At 40.7% G+C, this 16,588-nt stretch overlaps 1 long non-coding RNA gene across 3 annotated transcripts in view; it reads right to left on the minus strand.

The window, feature by feature from the left end:
* The window catches only part of LOC107969307 (uncharacterized), a 42,024-nt gene extending 29,224 nt beyond the window's left edge, over window positions 1–12,800 (minus strand). For 2 of the 3 annotated variants that reach the window (XR_001711061.4, XR_001711059.4), the window contains exons 1-2: window positions 12,171–12,412; window positions 1,103–1,192 (exon numbers count right to left, since the gene is read on the minus strand). This is a non-coding gene — a long non-coding RNA (uncharacterized LOC107969307). Of the gene's footprint in view, window positions 1–1,102; window positions 1,193–12,170 lie in introns of all 3 variants that reach the window. The other variant, XR_001711060.4, reaches the window with a different exon arrangement.
* Between the last annotated feature and the right edge of the window lie 3,788 nt (window positions 12,801–16,588).

Genomic DNA, 16,588 nt, shown 5'->3' on the forward strand with positions numbered 1-16,588 from the left:
TCTGAGCTGCATTTGACTATTTGTAAAATGGGGTTATAGAAAGTTCACTGCCTGCCTTAGAAGATTGCTGGAGAATTCAATGAAACAATAAAATAAAAGTACTTAGTGAACATTCCAAAGTAATGTAGAAAATAATACAATGAAAGAACTGTACAAGGCTGGGCACAGTGGCTCACGCCTTTAATCCCAGCACTTTGGGAGGCTGAGGTGGGTGGATCACGAGGTCAGGAGTTCAAGACCAGCCTGGCTAATACGATGAAACCCTGTCTCTAAAGATACAAAATATATATATATGTATTAGCCAGGAGTGGTGGCATGCATCTTTAATTCCAGCTACTTGGGAGGCTGAGGCAGGAGAATTGTTTGAACCCAGGAGGTGGAGGTTGCATTGAGCCGAGATCGCGCCATTGCACTCTAGCCTGGGTGACAGGACAAGAATCTATCTCAAGAAAAAAAAGAAAGAAAGAAAGAAAGTACTGCACAAATATAAGAACTCACCATGATTACTTTTATGATTGTGTGAGGAGACGAAAGGTAAATTATGGTAAGTACCATAATTTAGCCAATGATATGAGCAAGATCAAAAAGAATAACAAAGATATTTTTTATTGCAATGAGAGGAAAATGCAATGCACAAGGAATTCTCATTGCTTTTGTGTGTTTGAAAATGTCCATGACAACATGGTTTAAAAAATACTTTCTTATTTTAAAAACTAATTCCCTGAAAAAGTTTTAAAAAATACTTCCTTGTTTGGCTATTAAAGATTAGCTAGGATGATGGTTAAAAATAAGGATTCAGTAGCCAGAATACCTGGGTTTGAATTTCGCCTCTGCCACACTCTGTGTGACCTTGTGACCTATTTTATCTTCTTGTGTCTTGCTGGCTTCGTCTATAACATGTGGATAAAAATGGTACCTACACCATAGGCTTGGTAGGAGAATTAAATGAGTTGACGTTTGCTAAGCACTTAATAAATTACATACAAGTATTTGATAAAATACAAATTTTGTACCGAAGCAACAGATTGGCCAAATATATTGTGGGTTTCAAATAGCTCCCATTTACAAGGAACATAAGGATCAGAAAGGTTAAATGACTTACTCAATGTCACACTTAGTAAATAGCTGTGGCTGCATTTGATTCTGGGTCTGTCAGATTCCAAAATCTTGGTTCTAGGTGCTGTGCTGTCTCCTGTGGGGAAACTATGATAAGTCAGCCAGGTCTTATTTTGGCAAATGATACTGTATTTACCCTGACATTTAATGATGTCTTGGAGGGTTTCTTGGATGGGTCTGTTTGTGGGAAGGCTGAGATGCAAGTCCTTTTTAGAAGACAAGACTTGTTTATCTTTCATCAAGAGACACTACCTGGGGACCCCTAGATGGTGCCATCAGGATGCCAGAGTTTGACAGGAGGTGAAGTTGGGACCTGAGAAGTACTTTCTGTTATTGGGCTTCCACTTTACCGAATGGGATCAAGGAGGTGAAAATTAGAGTAAGAAACACAAGACAGGCCTAGTTGTGCTACATTGTCCCACCTCATAGATGAAGACATGCTGGCTGGGAGTGGTGGCTCATGCCTGTAATTCCAGCACTTTAAGAGGCTGAGGGTAGGAGGATCACTTGAGCCCAGGAGTTCAAGGCCAGCCTGGGCAACATAGGGAGACCCCATGCCTATAAAAATAAATCAGCAGGGCAAGTTGGCACACACGTTTGATCCCAGTGTCTTGGGAGGCTGAGGTGGGAGGATTGCTTGAGCCCAGGAGGTCGAGGCTGCAGTGAGCTGTGTTTGCGCCACTGTGCTCCAGACTGGGTGACAGAGCAAGACCCTGTCTAAAAAAGCAAACAAAAAACAACTGCTGTCACTCAATGTTAAAAGCTACCAAGTTCGTGAAGCATCCTATGTGCCAGGCACACATATATTAATGCATTCAGATATTAACTTGATTCTTTTAGATGGTCCATAGAAGCTCTAGAAGCTTGAATTGTCCTGCAGATTTATTGCCATTATTTGCACTATCTCTTGCTAATAGAATGATCACTGAATGTGTTTTATTAGCTCTAGAGTGAAATAAAAAATAGAACTAGACAGATTATGTAGGCTGCCTCCATCATATGGAAGGATAAGACCATTTCAGCTTTACTCTTATTTCTTCTGGGATAATCTTCTTACTCTTTTTGAATCAGGCAGATCTGAGCCCATCCTACACAAATGAAAAACTGCCAGCCTCACATGATGTCAGAAGGAAAAATGAACATAGAAATGGGTTAAAACTTACCTTTATTCCTTAAAGAAGAATTAAGAAAAGGTTAGTTGCTTTGACACAGAGAAAATACTCATAAATAAAAACATGGGTAGCCGATAGATTATCCAATAATCTTTCAGCCCAGTTCAGTTTCAATGAATTATACTTCTGAGAATCAAAGCTAAATAGTCAAATGCCACACTATTAAATTTTGATGAAAAGAGTGGGATCTTGCTTATCCTTAAATGTGGATTTTAATGACACTCTTGAATCTGGTGACCAATGCCCTGTGATCACAGTGAGGGTAAAAATAGTAACAGCAACACTGTCATTAACATTGGTATATCTTATTCTTTACAAAAGAGATTCATATGCATTTTCTTATTTGATCTCCTCAATCCTGCATGGGACACTTTAGTTCTCCATTCTTGAAGTGGGAGAAATTAAAGTCCAGAGATTATAAGACTTACCTACTATCATTACTAATAACATAAGTCATTAGTAAGTCCGGGACATTTAGAATATTTTCCTCTATCCCATTGTTTTGGACCAAAAAGTAATGAATCTGTGGTAGTGAAGATTGATCTTCATAAAAACACATTGCATGATACTGGAAATAAGAGGTCATAAATAAATAAAAATTAGCTTGTGAAATTTTTTAAAAACAGCAGTCCTAGATCCTCTAGGATCTAGTACAAGCAGAAAAGTACATGCAGTACTCTTCTACTAACCTAATTGCTTTTCTGCAGCAGACAGGCAACTGAATATTTGCAAAACTGCTCAGTGGAATGGTTTAATTCTTTAAGAACTGATTTTCCAGTTTTTTTAGAGGCCGCACAAATATTGCTAAGTTGTATCACTTGAGAATTCTTGGGATAGTCAAATATAGGAGAGCAAGTCTGCTCATTTCCCCAGCTCATTAAAATAATATTGCAGGAAGATGTTAATAAGAACCTTTCATATAAAAGGATATTTCCTGAGATTTATATACAAATAGTGAATATACAGTTGACTCTTGAATAATGTGAGGGTTGAGGTGCTAACTCTTGCACAGTAGAAAATTCTGTGTATAACTTTTGACTCTCCAGAAACTTAACCAGTAGTCTACTGTTGACCAGAAGCCTTACTGATAACAGAAACAATCAACACAAATTGTGTATGTTATATGTATTATGTACTGTGTTTTTACAATAAAGTAAGCTAGAGAAAAAAATGTTACCAATAAATCCTAAGGAAGAGAAAATATATTTACTATTCATTAAGTGGGAGTGGATCAGCATAAAGGTCTTCATCCTTGTCATTTTCATGTTCAGTAGACAGAGGAGGGGGAGAAGGAGAAGGAAGAGAAGGGGTTGGTGTTGCTGTCTCGAGGGTGGTAGAGGCAGAAGGAAATTTGCATATAAGTGGCCCCAAACTGTTCAAAATTGTGTTGTTAAAGGGTCAACTTGATCACAGGGAAGCCAGTCTATCAGCAGAAAGATTCCTTTTTCACCTAATCATCAACTAATATAACTTGAAAGGAAGTCAGCTTGGATCTCCAACCTTCTTTTGTCATTTGGCATCTCTCTCTGAGAGGGACATGTAGTGTCTTTCGGAAGCAGCAGAGGCCAATGGGGTCTCCACATTCCATACAATGATGTCTCCATCAAAACTAGTGGTAGCAAAGAGATCAAGAGGTGAACAGTCATCCACAGCTAAGCCACATTCTGTGTGGAGCTGTCCTCCCATTCTCATGTATTGGTGACCACATGAATGCTCTAGAAAGAACCATACAGGAAAAGACTCATCTGGGTTCCCAGCGAGGATGGGTCACCCTTCCCTAGTGGACTGAGTGGCTCTGACTTCTCCACACTCCAAACAAAGCCTTATGAAGTTCAGAGCAGGACTTTGCTAATCCCAGCCCTTTGCACTGGTGGAGAATGGGCAGTGTGAGGCCCCTGGAAGACTGCTTTCTGGGATTTCTCTGCTTTCAGGGTACTAATGACTAGCTGAACCAGACACACAACAACCAGGCTCTTCTCTCTCCAGTGATCTTGTGGTTCATTTCTCCCACCTTACCCATTCATTCTTCCCCCTCAACATACTCTTGGAATGACTGTATTTTTCTCGTTGTGTTTATGCTGATTACATATTTGTTGGTCTTGTCTCCCATACGCCCTCTTTACAGGGTGGGGACAGGCTTGTTCCCCACCATCCATTATCTAGAGTGCCTACTTACAGGGCTTCATTTCCCGAGGGAGTGCAGTAAAGGCTTGTTTATCAACTGCTGGATTCCTCAGGATGCTCTCTCTTCTACTCTGGGAGCTTTTCTGATTAAACCCTCATTCAGGTCTGGTAAAGTCAGTTCAGGTCAATACCATTCACAATTCATAAGTTCCTCCTATGACTGAAGCACAGGGCTAAGACCTTTAAGCAAAGAAGATACAGTCTGTGCCTTCCAAAGCCTTTGAAGCAAGAGGAGGCATTATCAGTTCAGCAGCTTTCAGCCTTGCTGTTAACACATTCTGGTGGGGTCTATCAGTTGTGAGACATGTCATCAGCAGTTTGTTACAAGTAATAGTTAAAGTACTGAATAAAATGCACTAAGAAAAATAAATCTAGCCAGGTGCGGTGGCTCATGCCTGTAATCCCAGCATTTAGGGAGGCTGAGGTGGGAGGATCACTTGAGCTCAGGAGTTGGAGAACAGCCTGGGCAACATGGTGAAATCCCGTCTCTACACAAAATTCAAAAATTAGCTAGGCATGGTGGTGTGCATCTGTAGTCTGAGCTACTTGGGAGGCTGAGTTGGGAGGATCACTTGAGCCCAGGAGATCGAGGCTGCATGAAATGAGATGGCACTACTGCACTCCAGCCTGGGCAACAAAGAGAGACCCTGTCTCACAAAAATAAAAACAAAACGAAATAAAAAAAAATTGAAAAGTAAATCTAAGTGGATTCGGGGTTATTTTGACTATAACCCTTCATAATTTTTCTAGCATTATTTATGTGTGTGAAACTCACATAAATATGTAGTTTCCAACTTAAATTTTTTTTCCTGATGCACATGTCCCCCATACCCCTGTGAATCTATATAAGGAGTGCTTGCTTCATTTCAGCTGAGACATAAGGCGTGGTGATGTATGTGTGCCAACCAGCTTACCAGCTCTGGCTTTGTGCCTCTCATCTGTGTTAGGAAGCTTATCTGAATGCAAGTCATCAGTGGTGAAATTATTACAAATGTCATCTTTTAGGGGGAGAGGAGGATAAATTCTGATGAGGAAAGAAATAGAAGGCTAAGTTTCCTGGGTGGGGCAAATCTCAGCTGGGCCTTGAAAAGTAGGTGGAATGTTGTCAGAGCTCTGGAGTATAGGGGTCAGCAGTAATAAGAAGGTTTGGGCCATGCAGAAAAGGACTTCGATAAAATTCAACATCCATTCATGTTAGAACAAACAAAAAAAACCCCTCAATAAACTAGGCACTGAAGAAACATACTTCAAAGTAATAAGAGCCATCTCTGACAAACCCACAGCCAACATCGTACCGAATGGGCAAAAGCTGGAAGCATTCCCCTTGAAAACCAGCACAAGACAAGGATGCCCTGTCTCACCACTCCTATTCAACATAGTATTGGAAGTCCTGGCCAGAGCAATTAGGCAAGAGAAGGAAACAAACGGCATCCAAATAGGAAGAGAGGAAGTAGAACTATCCCTGTTTGTAGATGACATGATTCTATATCTAGAAAACCCTGGCTGGGTGTGGTAGCTCATGCCTGTAATCCCAGCACTTTGGGAGGCTGAGGTGGGCAGATCACCTGAGGTCGGGAGTTCAAGACCAGCCTGACCAACATGGAGAAATCCTGTCTCTACTAAAAATACAAAATTAGCCAGGCGTGGGGCGCATGCCTGTAATCCCAGCTACTTGGGAGGCTGAGGCAGGAGAATCGCTTGAACCCAGGAGGCAGAGGTTGCAGTGAGCCGAGATCACGCCACTGCACTCTAAGAAAACCCCATAACCCCATAGTCTCTGTCCAAAAGCTCCTTGATCTGATAAACTACTTCAGCAAAAGTTCAGGATACAAAATTGACATACAAAAATCAATTGCGTTCTTATACACTAGCAACATCCCAGCTGAGAGCCAAATCAGGAGCACAATCCCATTTACAATTGCCTATGAAAAGAGTAAAATATCTCAGAATACAGCTAACCAGGGAGGTGAAAGAGCTCTATAATGAGAATTACAAAACACTGCTCAAAAAAATCAGAGATGGCACAAGTAAATGGAAAACATTTCATGCTTATGGACAGGAAGAATCAGTGTTGTTAAAAAGGTCATACTTCCCAAAGCTGTTTACAGATTTAATTCTATTTCTAACAAACTGCCAATGACATTCTTTATAGAACTAGAAAAAAGCTATTTTAAAATTCACATGAAACTGCAAAAGAGCTCAAATAGAAATGGCAATTCTAAGCAAAAAGAACAAAGCTGGAGGCATCATGTTACTCAACTTCAAACTATGCTACAGGGCTACCGTAACCAAAACAGCATGGTACTGGTACAGAAACAAACAGACCAATGGAACAGAATAGAGAGCCCAGGAATAAGGCCACACACCTACTATTATCTGATCTTTGACACAGCTGACAAAAACAAGCAATGGCCCCATTCAATAAATGGTGCTGGGATAACTGGCTAGCCATATGCAGAAGATTGAAACTGGACCCCTACCTTACATCACATACAAAAATCAACTCAAGATGTATTAAAGACTTAAATGTAAAACGTGAAACTATAAAAACCCTGGATGATAACCTAGGAAATACCATTTTGGACATAAGACTTGGCAAAGATTTCATGACGAAGACACCAAAAAAAATTGCTACAAAAAAATAGACAAACAGGATCTAACTAAACTAAAGAGCTTCTGCACAGCAAAGGAAACTATCAGCAGGGTAAACAGACAACCTAAAGAATGTGAGAAAATATTTGCAAACTATGCATCCAACAAAGATCTAATATCCGGTATCTATAAAGAACTTAAACAAATTTACAAGCAAAAAACAAACAACCCCTTTAAAAAGTGGGCAAAGGACATGAACCAGACACTTTTCAAAAGAAGATGTACATGTGGCCAATAAGCATAAGGAAAAATGCTCAACATCACTAATACTTAGAGAAATGCAGAGGAAAACCTCAATGAGATACCATCCAACACTAGTCAGAATGGCTATTATTAAAAAGTCAAAAAATGACAGATGCTGGCAAGGTTGCAGAGAAAAGGGAATGCTAATATACTGCTGGTGGGAATGTAAATTTAGCCATTGTGAAAAGCAATGTGGTGATTCCTCAAAGAACTTAAAACAGAATTAACATTTGACCCATCAATCTTATTACTGGGTGTATACTCAAAAGAATATAAATCGTTCTGCCATAAAGAAACGTGTAAAATGCATATGTATATTCATTGTAGCGCTATTCACAATAGCAAAGATAGAATAATAAATGCCATCAATATAGACTGGATAAAGAAAATGTGGTACATATATACCATAGAATTCTACGCAGCCATGAAAAATGCTAAAGAGCTAAATTAAACTAAAGAGCTTAGTTTAGCTAAGGGTGACCCTAAGCTCTGTAAAATTGTGTATTCAAGAAATGATCTTTCTTTTCCGGTTCTGTAATTTATATATATGACGAGGTGACTTGAGAGCTCCTAGCTAAATTGGTGTTCCAGTACCAAAGCAACTAGCACCCCTGTGATAGTGGTAAATAAAAGGGAGCTGGGAGTGGGTGTCTGTAAGTGACTGCCTTTCATGGGATCTTTCTCTTACCTTATGAACGGCCTAATGCCTAGTTGCCCAACCTACGACCAGTTGACCCTCACATGGGAAACTTGTTTGTACTGGCAGACATCTTGATGGCTCTTGTATGAGCCATTTCCAGTTTATACCCACATCACCATCTCTCTGACACTGGGAGCCTGGCCTTGCGTTCTTCCCAACATCCTAGGGAAAACTCAGCCTGGGTTCCTCAGATGGAAGGCACAAATTCAATCCACCACTGCAGCAGGAAATAAGTTCAAAGATTTATTACTTACAGATCCTAGGTAGGGAGGGCACACTTTTCAAAAGAAGATGTATGTGTGGTCAACAAGCATAAGAAACAATGCTCAACATCACTAATCATTAGAGAAATGAGTCAGAAGGGCAGTCCTCCATCTCCAGGTCAGGCAAGGCAGAAATAAAGAGTCAGGCTGAGGCCAGGCATGGTGGCTCATGCCTATAATCCCAGCACTTTGGGAGGCCAAGCCAGGTGGATCATGAGGTCAGGAGATGGAGACCAGTCTGGCTAACACAGTGAAACCCCTCTCTACTAAAAATAAAAAAAATTAGCCAGATGTGGTGGCACATGCCTGTAGTCCCAGCTACTTGGGAGGCTGAGGCAGGAGAACCACTTGAACCCAGATCGCACCACTGCACTCCAGCCTGGGTGAAAGAGTGAGACTCCATCTCAAAAAAAAAAAAAGGAGCCTGAGAGAGAGTGCAACAACTAGCAGTGAATATAGAAGAATAGGATGTGGATCACGTTTAAGTTCCTGGGTAAATGTCTGAATGATCAGTTTAAAGGAAGCAGCTGAAAAGTGGGAGCCCAGTGTAGTAGGCAGGAAGAATGCCTCTAAGTTCTTATCTCTGGCCACTGGTTTGGGCCATTTAGGTATGGTGATTTTTACTTCTGATATCTGGGCAGTAATCTCTGCTGTGCCATTCCTGTTACAGGCAAATAACTGGATCAGCCTCACTGAGGTACTGTAAGGAGATATAGAACTAGAAACTGTGTTAAGTGTGACTGAGCCCTGCTTTGGTATGAGAAAGTTAAACTTATGTTCAAAATGAATGCCGAGGCAACATAAAATTGTAAGAATTCACCATACTAGGTGGGTGTTCTTGGGTCATTTCCTGATAGTGTGGGTAAAATAGGACACATTTTAACAAACAACTCCTATGTCTTGAGTGACCATTGCAGTCACTGTCTTACGTTCTCCGAGTGACATGGAGAAACAAGTCATATGCACAGTCCTCAAGTATGTTCCAGTCTAATGAGAAAAGCACGACATAGAAGGGTGAAAAATCAATCAATAGCAAAGCAAAGCTGTCGCAGTTTATTAGACATCACAATCTTGTGCTGAACAAAGCTTATGGCAACACACTTCTCTAAGAGTTTGGAGAAGAAAGTGATAACATGTGAGTTGGAGTGCTTTAGGAAATCTTTAAGAATGAGGAGAGTTTTGATCTGGGGATTTAAGTTGGGTAGAAATTAGCTGTCTGGAGAAGAGGACAAAGTGCTTCTGATGCTCTTCTGGGTGTTTATTGAATCTAGGAGTGCTTGTTACTCTTTGCATTCTTTCAATTATGCATTGGTTGCCATTTAAGGTATTTTCTAAATTTCCTCCATCTTCATTGTCTATTGCTTCTTGTAGCTTTCTTTGTTTTGAGACAGGGTCTCACATTTTCACCCAGGCTGGAGTGCAGTGGCATGATCTCAGTTCATTGCAATCTTTGCCTCCAGGTTCAAGCGATTCTCATGCCTCAGCCTCCCAAGTAGCTGCGACTACAGGCCTGCACCAACATGCCTGGCTAATTTTTGTATTTTTAGTAGAGATGGAGTTTCATCATGTTGGCCAGGCTGGTCTTGAACACCTGGCCGCAAGTGATCTGCCTGCCTTTGCCTCGCAAAGTGCTGGGATTACAGGCATGAGCCACTGTGACTGGCCTTTTGTGCCTTCTTTATCTTTAGAGTGCCTTCCCAGTACCCCGGATCAAGCTCTGTAAAACTGTATATTCAAGAAGTGATCTTTCTTTTCCTGTTCTGTAATTTATATAGAAGACCATTACATTTATCTCTTAGAGACAGATTACAGATTAATATGCATTTATAAATCTTTGCATATTTTCTAGTTTTGAGAAAGTTTTTCTCTACCCAAATTAATTTTTTCTGTTAATTGGTCAGTGGGTATATTAGTCCATTCTTATGCTGCTGTGAAGGAATACCTGAGACTGGGTAACTTATAAAGGAAAGAGGTTTAATTGACTCACAGTTCAGCACGGGTGAGGAGGCCTTAGGAAGCTTACAATCATGGCGGAAGGGGAAGCAGACATGTCCTTATTTACATGATGGCAGGAAGGAGAAGTGCTGAGCAAAAGGGGGAAAAGCCTCTTATACAACCATCAAATCTCATGAGAACTCACTCACAATCACGAGAACAGCAGTATGGAGTAATTGCTTCCATGATTCAATTACCTCCCACTGGGTCCCTCCCATGACATGTGGGGATTATGGGAACTACAATTCAAGATGAGACTTGGGTGGGGATACAGCCAAACCATATCAGTGGGTCACTGATGGCCTAGAGAAAATCTTCATTCACTCTGCATCTGTTAAAAGAAAATACCTGAAGAGATTTGCAAAATGAGCTCCACTGCCTTGACTGAAAGAGGAGAAGCAGCAAGGGAAAAGCAACCAAGTGGGGAGGCTGTTTGTTCAGTTTTCTCAAAAGCAAAGACCAGGAAGCCAAATATAAGAGAAATGGAACACAGAAATATTTGAAACAGGTGATTATCAAGAAGAATTTAAATTCAGTCTTTGCTATTTCCTCTTCATGGTTATTTTTATGTATAATCATCATTAATTTTCTTGAGAGGAGATAAAAATGTGGAGGGGAGACTGCATGTAATGTCAGACAGGTGGCCTTGAGGATGAGTAAACATTTGGTAAGTGCCTAGGCCAGTAGAACAAGAAGGCAAGGGCACAGTGAAGGACAGAGGGTTATCAGGAGCAAAGCAGACAGCAGTTTAAAAGCACATGCAGAATATTCTGGGGGCAAGCATTCTGGGAGACAATTCTCACTCAGCAATCATGAAACTGCCTTTGCAAAAATTATAACAGTGAAATGGGAGGGGGGGAGATCTGATCTAGCTAACCTCCTTCTTGCCTTTAGCCTTCAAGCTGCCTTAATTATTCCTGGGCTTAGGCTGGGTAACTTTGGGACACATTTAGTTTAAATGATAATAGCCCTTTCCCAAAACTCAACTTCCTTTGTAAAGCTAATGAGAGACCACTAGGCTAGGAGGAGGAGAGGAGCCTAAATTCTGCTAAGGTGTAAACATAAACAATGGCCAGCCATTATTCTAGAAGTCACAAGATATGCAACTTCCCCAATTATTCCTGCAGATAACATCACTATCAGTAGAACCTAAGATTGGCCTTTGAGATATCTTCAGGTTTTTTTGCATGTCTGACACCCATGGCTCCACCTAGATCTGCCAGCTGCTCCTGTGGCCCCACCCAGAAGTGACTCAGTGCAAGAAGAAAGCTTCAACTCCCTATGATTTAATCTCCAACTCAACCATCAGCACCCATTGCCTAGACCCTACTCCTTCCCCCAAATGATCTTTGAAAAACCCCTAACATATAAGCCTTCAATGAGATTGATTTGAGTAATAACTCCATCTCTTGTGTGATATGGCTGGCTTCATGTCAATTAAATGCTTTCCTCACTGCAATGCCATGGTATGTGTTTGTGCAATAGTAAGGAAGAACCCATTGGGCAGTTACAGTGACAGAGACTGTCAGTGACCAAAGGGCCCAAGACAGAGAAAAAAGTAAAGGAGCTGGGAGAAAGAGGAGTTAATAGTTCAGGAATTAGGGAAATGAGAAAGAAGGAATTATATTTACTGGATCTCCAGTGTTTGTTGGCAGTGGTAATGTCAAGTTGGCTGGGCCATGGCACTGAGATATTTGGCCAACATTATTTTGGATGTTTCTGTGAGGGGGTTTTTCAATGAGATTTACACTTAAGTCAGTAGAGTTTGAGTAAAGCATATTGCCCTCCAAAATATGAGTTCTCCTTATCCAGTCAGTTCAAGGACTGAGTAGAAGAAAGACTAACCTCCCATGAGCAAGAGGAAGTTCTGCCAGCAGACTGCTTTCCAACTTCATCTGCAACATTGGCTTTTCCTGGCTCACCAGCAGACTGTCTTCAGACTTGAATTTCAACTTTTTCCTGAGTCAGTCTTCAGCCTGTTGGCCTCCCCAGTCAGATTTTAGATTCACCAGGTTTATACAATTGTGTGAGCCAATGACTTAAGATAAATCTTTTTCTCTCTCTCCATATCCACTTGATTCTGTTTCTCTGGAGAGTTCAGACCCATACAGTGATGTCACAGGCACTCTGTGCATATCTCACTGCATTCTTAAGGGCATTGATTGTTGAAGGTCAAATAGCTACAAATAGTGGTAGAGACAATATTCAAATCCACATCAAGTCCCATGTTATCCTCATCAAATCACCCTCCTTGGGGCCCAGAAAAGGACTTTTGAAAAACTAGTGAGAGAGACAGTAGAAAGAAACTAGCAAGGCAGATAGGGCAGAGTCCTCGGCAGAACTTTCCTTCTAACGAAAAGCAGCCCAAGAAACAACAAAGAGCAGCCTGGAAGATTGGGCTGCAAACATAGATAAGGAAGTGCACTCTGGCACAGAGAGGGAGCTTCCTGGGTAATCAGCTAGCTTCACATACATACGGTGGGTCCCAGCAAGCACAGTGGGGCTTAGTAAGCACATTCCTTTCCTTTTTTAGGCATACTCAGATAAGAAAGTTGGAAACTTGCATGGGGAATGCCTGCAGCTGCACTGATAGAAAGGATTACCTTGGGCCAGGCATGCTCATTGTGGGAGCACCATCCCCTCTCCTTTAGCACATGCACTGTAGGAAAGAGATAAACAAGACAGAGTAGTTCAGGCTAAGGACCCGCCTGCATAATAAAAGATTGGGATGGGGACTGCCAGAGATTCATGCTCTATGCAGATGACACACCTCGTTTTAACTGTTTTTTGTACCCTATGTAGATAAGGTACCCCCTCCCCACTAGCTCATTTATAAAAACCCTTGCATTTCACTGCAGAATGGCAACCCTTTTTGGGACCCCTCTCCGCAGCAGAGAGCTGTTCTCTTTTTTTTGCCCAGTAAACTTCTGCTCTAACCTCACCCTTGGTGTGTCTGCATCCTTGATTTCCTTGGCTGTCAGACAAAGAACTTCGGGTGCCACCCCAGGAAATGAGGCCTTTTCACTAGAACTTGGATCATGGATACTCTTGTTTGTGTGAGGAACTAATGGAGAATCAAGTAACTGGGCTTTCTGCTTCACTGTGCTATGCTGTACAAAACACAGCTGGTCTTTAAGGCTGAGAAAACACAATGTCAGGTCCTTGCCAGCTCAGGTTGGCTGGGATCAGGATGACTTGATCCTTCTGAGCCCTTCAGTTTCAGTGGAAGGAGAGGTGATTTTTTTTTCCATCCCAGGTGCCTGGGAGTTCACCTGGAGAGTCCATTATCTCATCAACCACGTGCCAAAGAGATGCTCTGCTTTTCCGTTGCTTCTCGATATTTCCTGGCAGCAGCCCTCTGCCCTCAACCCCCTTGATTCCTGCCTCTCTCAGTGTAAACATGGGATCCAAAAAGCATAGGGCACAAGGGAGGAAGGAAGTAAATCCAGGGTCCATGATATAGGAGAGGGGCCACTGGACCAAGGGATGACATAGCTCTCCCATATCAATTTTCCCTATTTAGGACAAAAAGAAGGCCTGAGATGAAAAAGTAATTTTCTCATGATTCCTTTCTGCCTTTTGGCAGCTTGAGTTTTAGGAATGCAAAAACAGAACAGGTTTTTCCAATTGCTTTGGGCAGCAGAGTGAGTCCCAAATGTCACATGCCTGAGCTCTTCCACTTCTTGAAATTAGGGCCAGCTGCTTGACAGCCAGCAGCTAAGGGATGTGGAGGTGCCAGTTGGTGTATGGGAAACATTAAAAACCCACCACCCTAACTGGTTTGTGGCTCCTTTGGGCATTGGAAGCAGAAAGAAAGGAGGGAAGTATAATTGCTTTATTCTCCAATGATTTTCTTTGAAAGGAATCTGTGGTTTAACTATAAATAAATGAGAATGGCCTTTTAAATATTTGCTATGTCAAAAGCTGTACATCCCTGGGAGCATTAAACATCATTAAACCCTATCAATGTAGTCATCTTGATGACATGCTTATTCCAGATCTTTGCTGGAGTAGGCCTTTTCTATAATCATTACTTCTTTGTCTTCAGAAGCCATGCATAAAAGCCCATGCATTCATCAGAGAAGAAACAAATTAAGACTAATCATATCTAGCATGTCAATTACTATAATTGAGCTAAAACCCATAATTTAAAAATATGATTTAAAAATATGAAACATAGAAGAGGAAACACTTCCCAACTCAAAACCCAACTATAAGCTGAGAAAAAAACATGTTTAAAACAAAGTGACTCATAGAAATTCAATATAAAAGGATGGGAAAATGCATGACAAGCAAATATAAGTTAAAAGAAAGTATGGGCCAGGCTTGGTGGCTCACACCTATAATCCTAGCACTTTGAGAGGACAAGGCAGGAGGATTGCTTGATCCCAGGAGTTCAAGACCATCCTAGGCAACATAGTGAGATCCTGTCTCCACAAAAAAAATTTTAAAAATTAGCCGGGCTTGGTGGTTGGTGCATGCCTGTGGTCCCAGCTACTCCAGAGGCTGAGATGGGAGGATAGCTTATGCCTGAGAGGTTGAGGCTGCAGTGAGCTGTGATTGCACCACAGCACTCCAGCCTGGACAACAAAGTGAGACCCTGTCTTGAAAAAAAAAAAGTATGAATCTCTATTTTTGTATCAAAGTTAAAGTAAAGGCACAAAAAAAGCATTAAATGAAACAAAGAATGACACTTTACAATTTTAAACAGTACCACATTAATATCTAACAAATATGTCCCATGGCCTTTGAAGGTATGAAGATTTTTTGTTTGTTTTCATTTTTTGTCCAGTTCTTTGCTGAAAAAAATTAGAATTTATTGGGAGACTTAAAAACTCAGGTGATTTCAAGTTTTAAAGAACTCTGGATTTCCAGTTTCTCTTAAAGAAATCAGAAAGTCTGACAATACTGAGCCTGGATTTTCATGTAGCATCAATCATCCAGGCAGAGTATAGCAAGCCAGGGCCTGTGGGCCAAATCCAGCCCCCTACCTGAAGAAATCCACACCAAGGAAATTGATGCCAACACACCTCATAAGCGAAATCCAGAAACTTAGAACAAAGAAAAAGTCTGCAAAAGATTGAAAGAAAGATAACATTTTCACTATAATTTCTCCTTGGAACCCATGAAAACCAGAAGGACATGGCATAATGTGCTCAGGAAAAGAACTGTCAACTCACAATTCTACATCCAGTGAAAATATCCTTCAGAAATAAAAGGAAGAGCAAGATGAAGAAAAGGAAAGAAAAGTAAGAGAGTGGCAGAGTGATTTTTTAAAAAAATAATCTAAAATAGGTAAAAATAAATGAAACAAAAATCTGATTCTTTGGAAAGATCAATGAAATTGAGAAACCTCAATTTCAAAATTTACAAAGAAAAAAGAGAAAGGAAACACCTATTACCAACACCAGAAATGAACCGGAAGATATCATTACAACTCTACAGGCATCCAAAGGCTAATAAGAGAATACTACAAACAACACTACAAACATAAAATAGACTATTTAAATGAAATGGGCCAATTCCCCCAAAGGCACAAACTACTACAAAAGATGAAATAGATAATTTGAATAGCCTTGTTAACTATATGAGAAATTGAATTTTTTAATTTAAAAACTTCATAAAAAGAAATCTCTAAGCTCAGATGGTTTTGCTGGAGATTTCTACCAAATGTCTCAGGAAGAATTAACACTAATTCTATAAAATCTCTTTCAGAAACATAGAAGAGGAAACACTTCCCAACTCATTTTTTAAGGCCAGTATTACCCTGATATCCAAAACAGAAAACGACAGTACAAAGAAAGAAAACAACAAGCCAATGTCTCTCATGAATATAGCCACCACCTGTTTTTATAGATAAAATCTTCTTGGAACACAGCCGGACCCACTGTTTACTTATTGTCTAATGACTGCTTTCACACTTCAATGACCGAGCTGAGTAGTTTTGATAGACCGTATGACCCACGAAGCCTAACACATTTAATATCTGGCCCTTACAGAAAAGCTTGGCTGATTAGATCTAGGGCTGAAAAGCTATTGACCCCTTTACACGGGACACACACAGTCTCCAGTAGTTAGCAGAGGTCTTCCATTTCTTAGTGTCTTACATCTGGCCAGTATGAATCATCTGTATTTTCATTTAACCCTTGCACATACTGGCAAAATTGTTTTATAGCCATCCTTTTTCTTAACCTACAAAATACAACCCTAGATGTGTGTGTATATATATATATATAACATTTTTGCTGAAATTGTTTGTGGCT

The sequence above is a fragment of the Pan troglodytes genome, chromosome 19, assembly GCF_028858775.2.
Source record: "Pan troglodytes isolate AG18354 chromosome 19, NHGRI_mPanTro3-v2.0_pri, whole genome shotgun sequence".
In the NCBI taxonomy this organism is placed as follows: Eukaryota; Metazoa; Chordata; class Mammalia; order Primates; family Hominidae; genus Pan; species Pan troglodytes.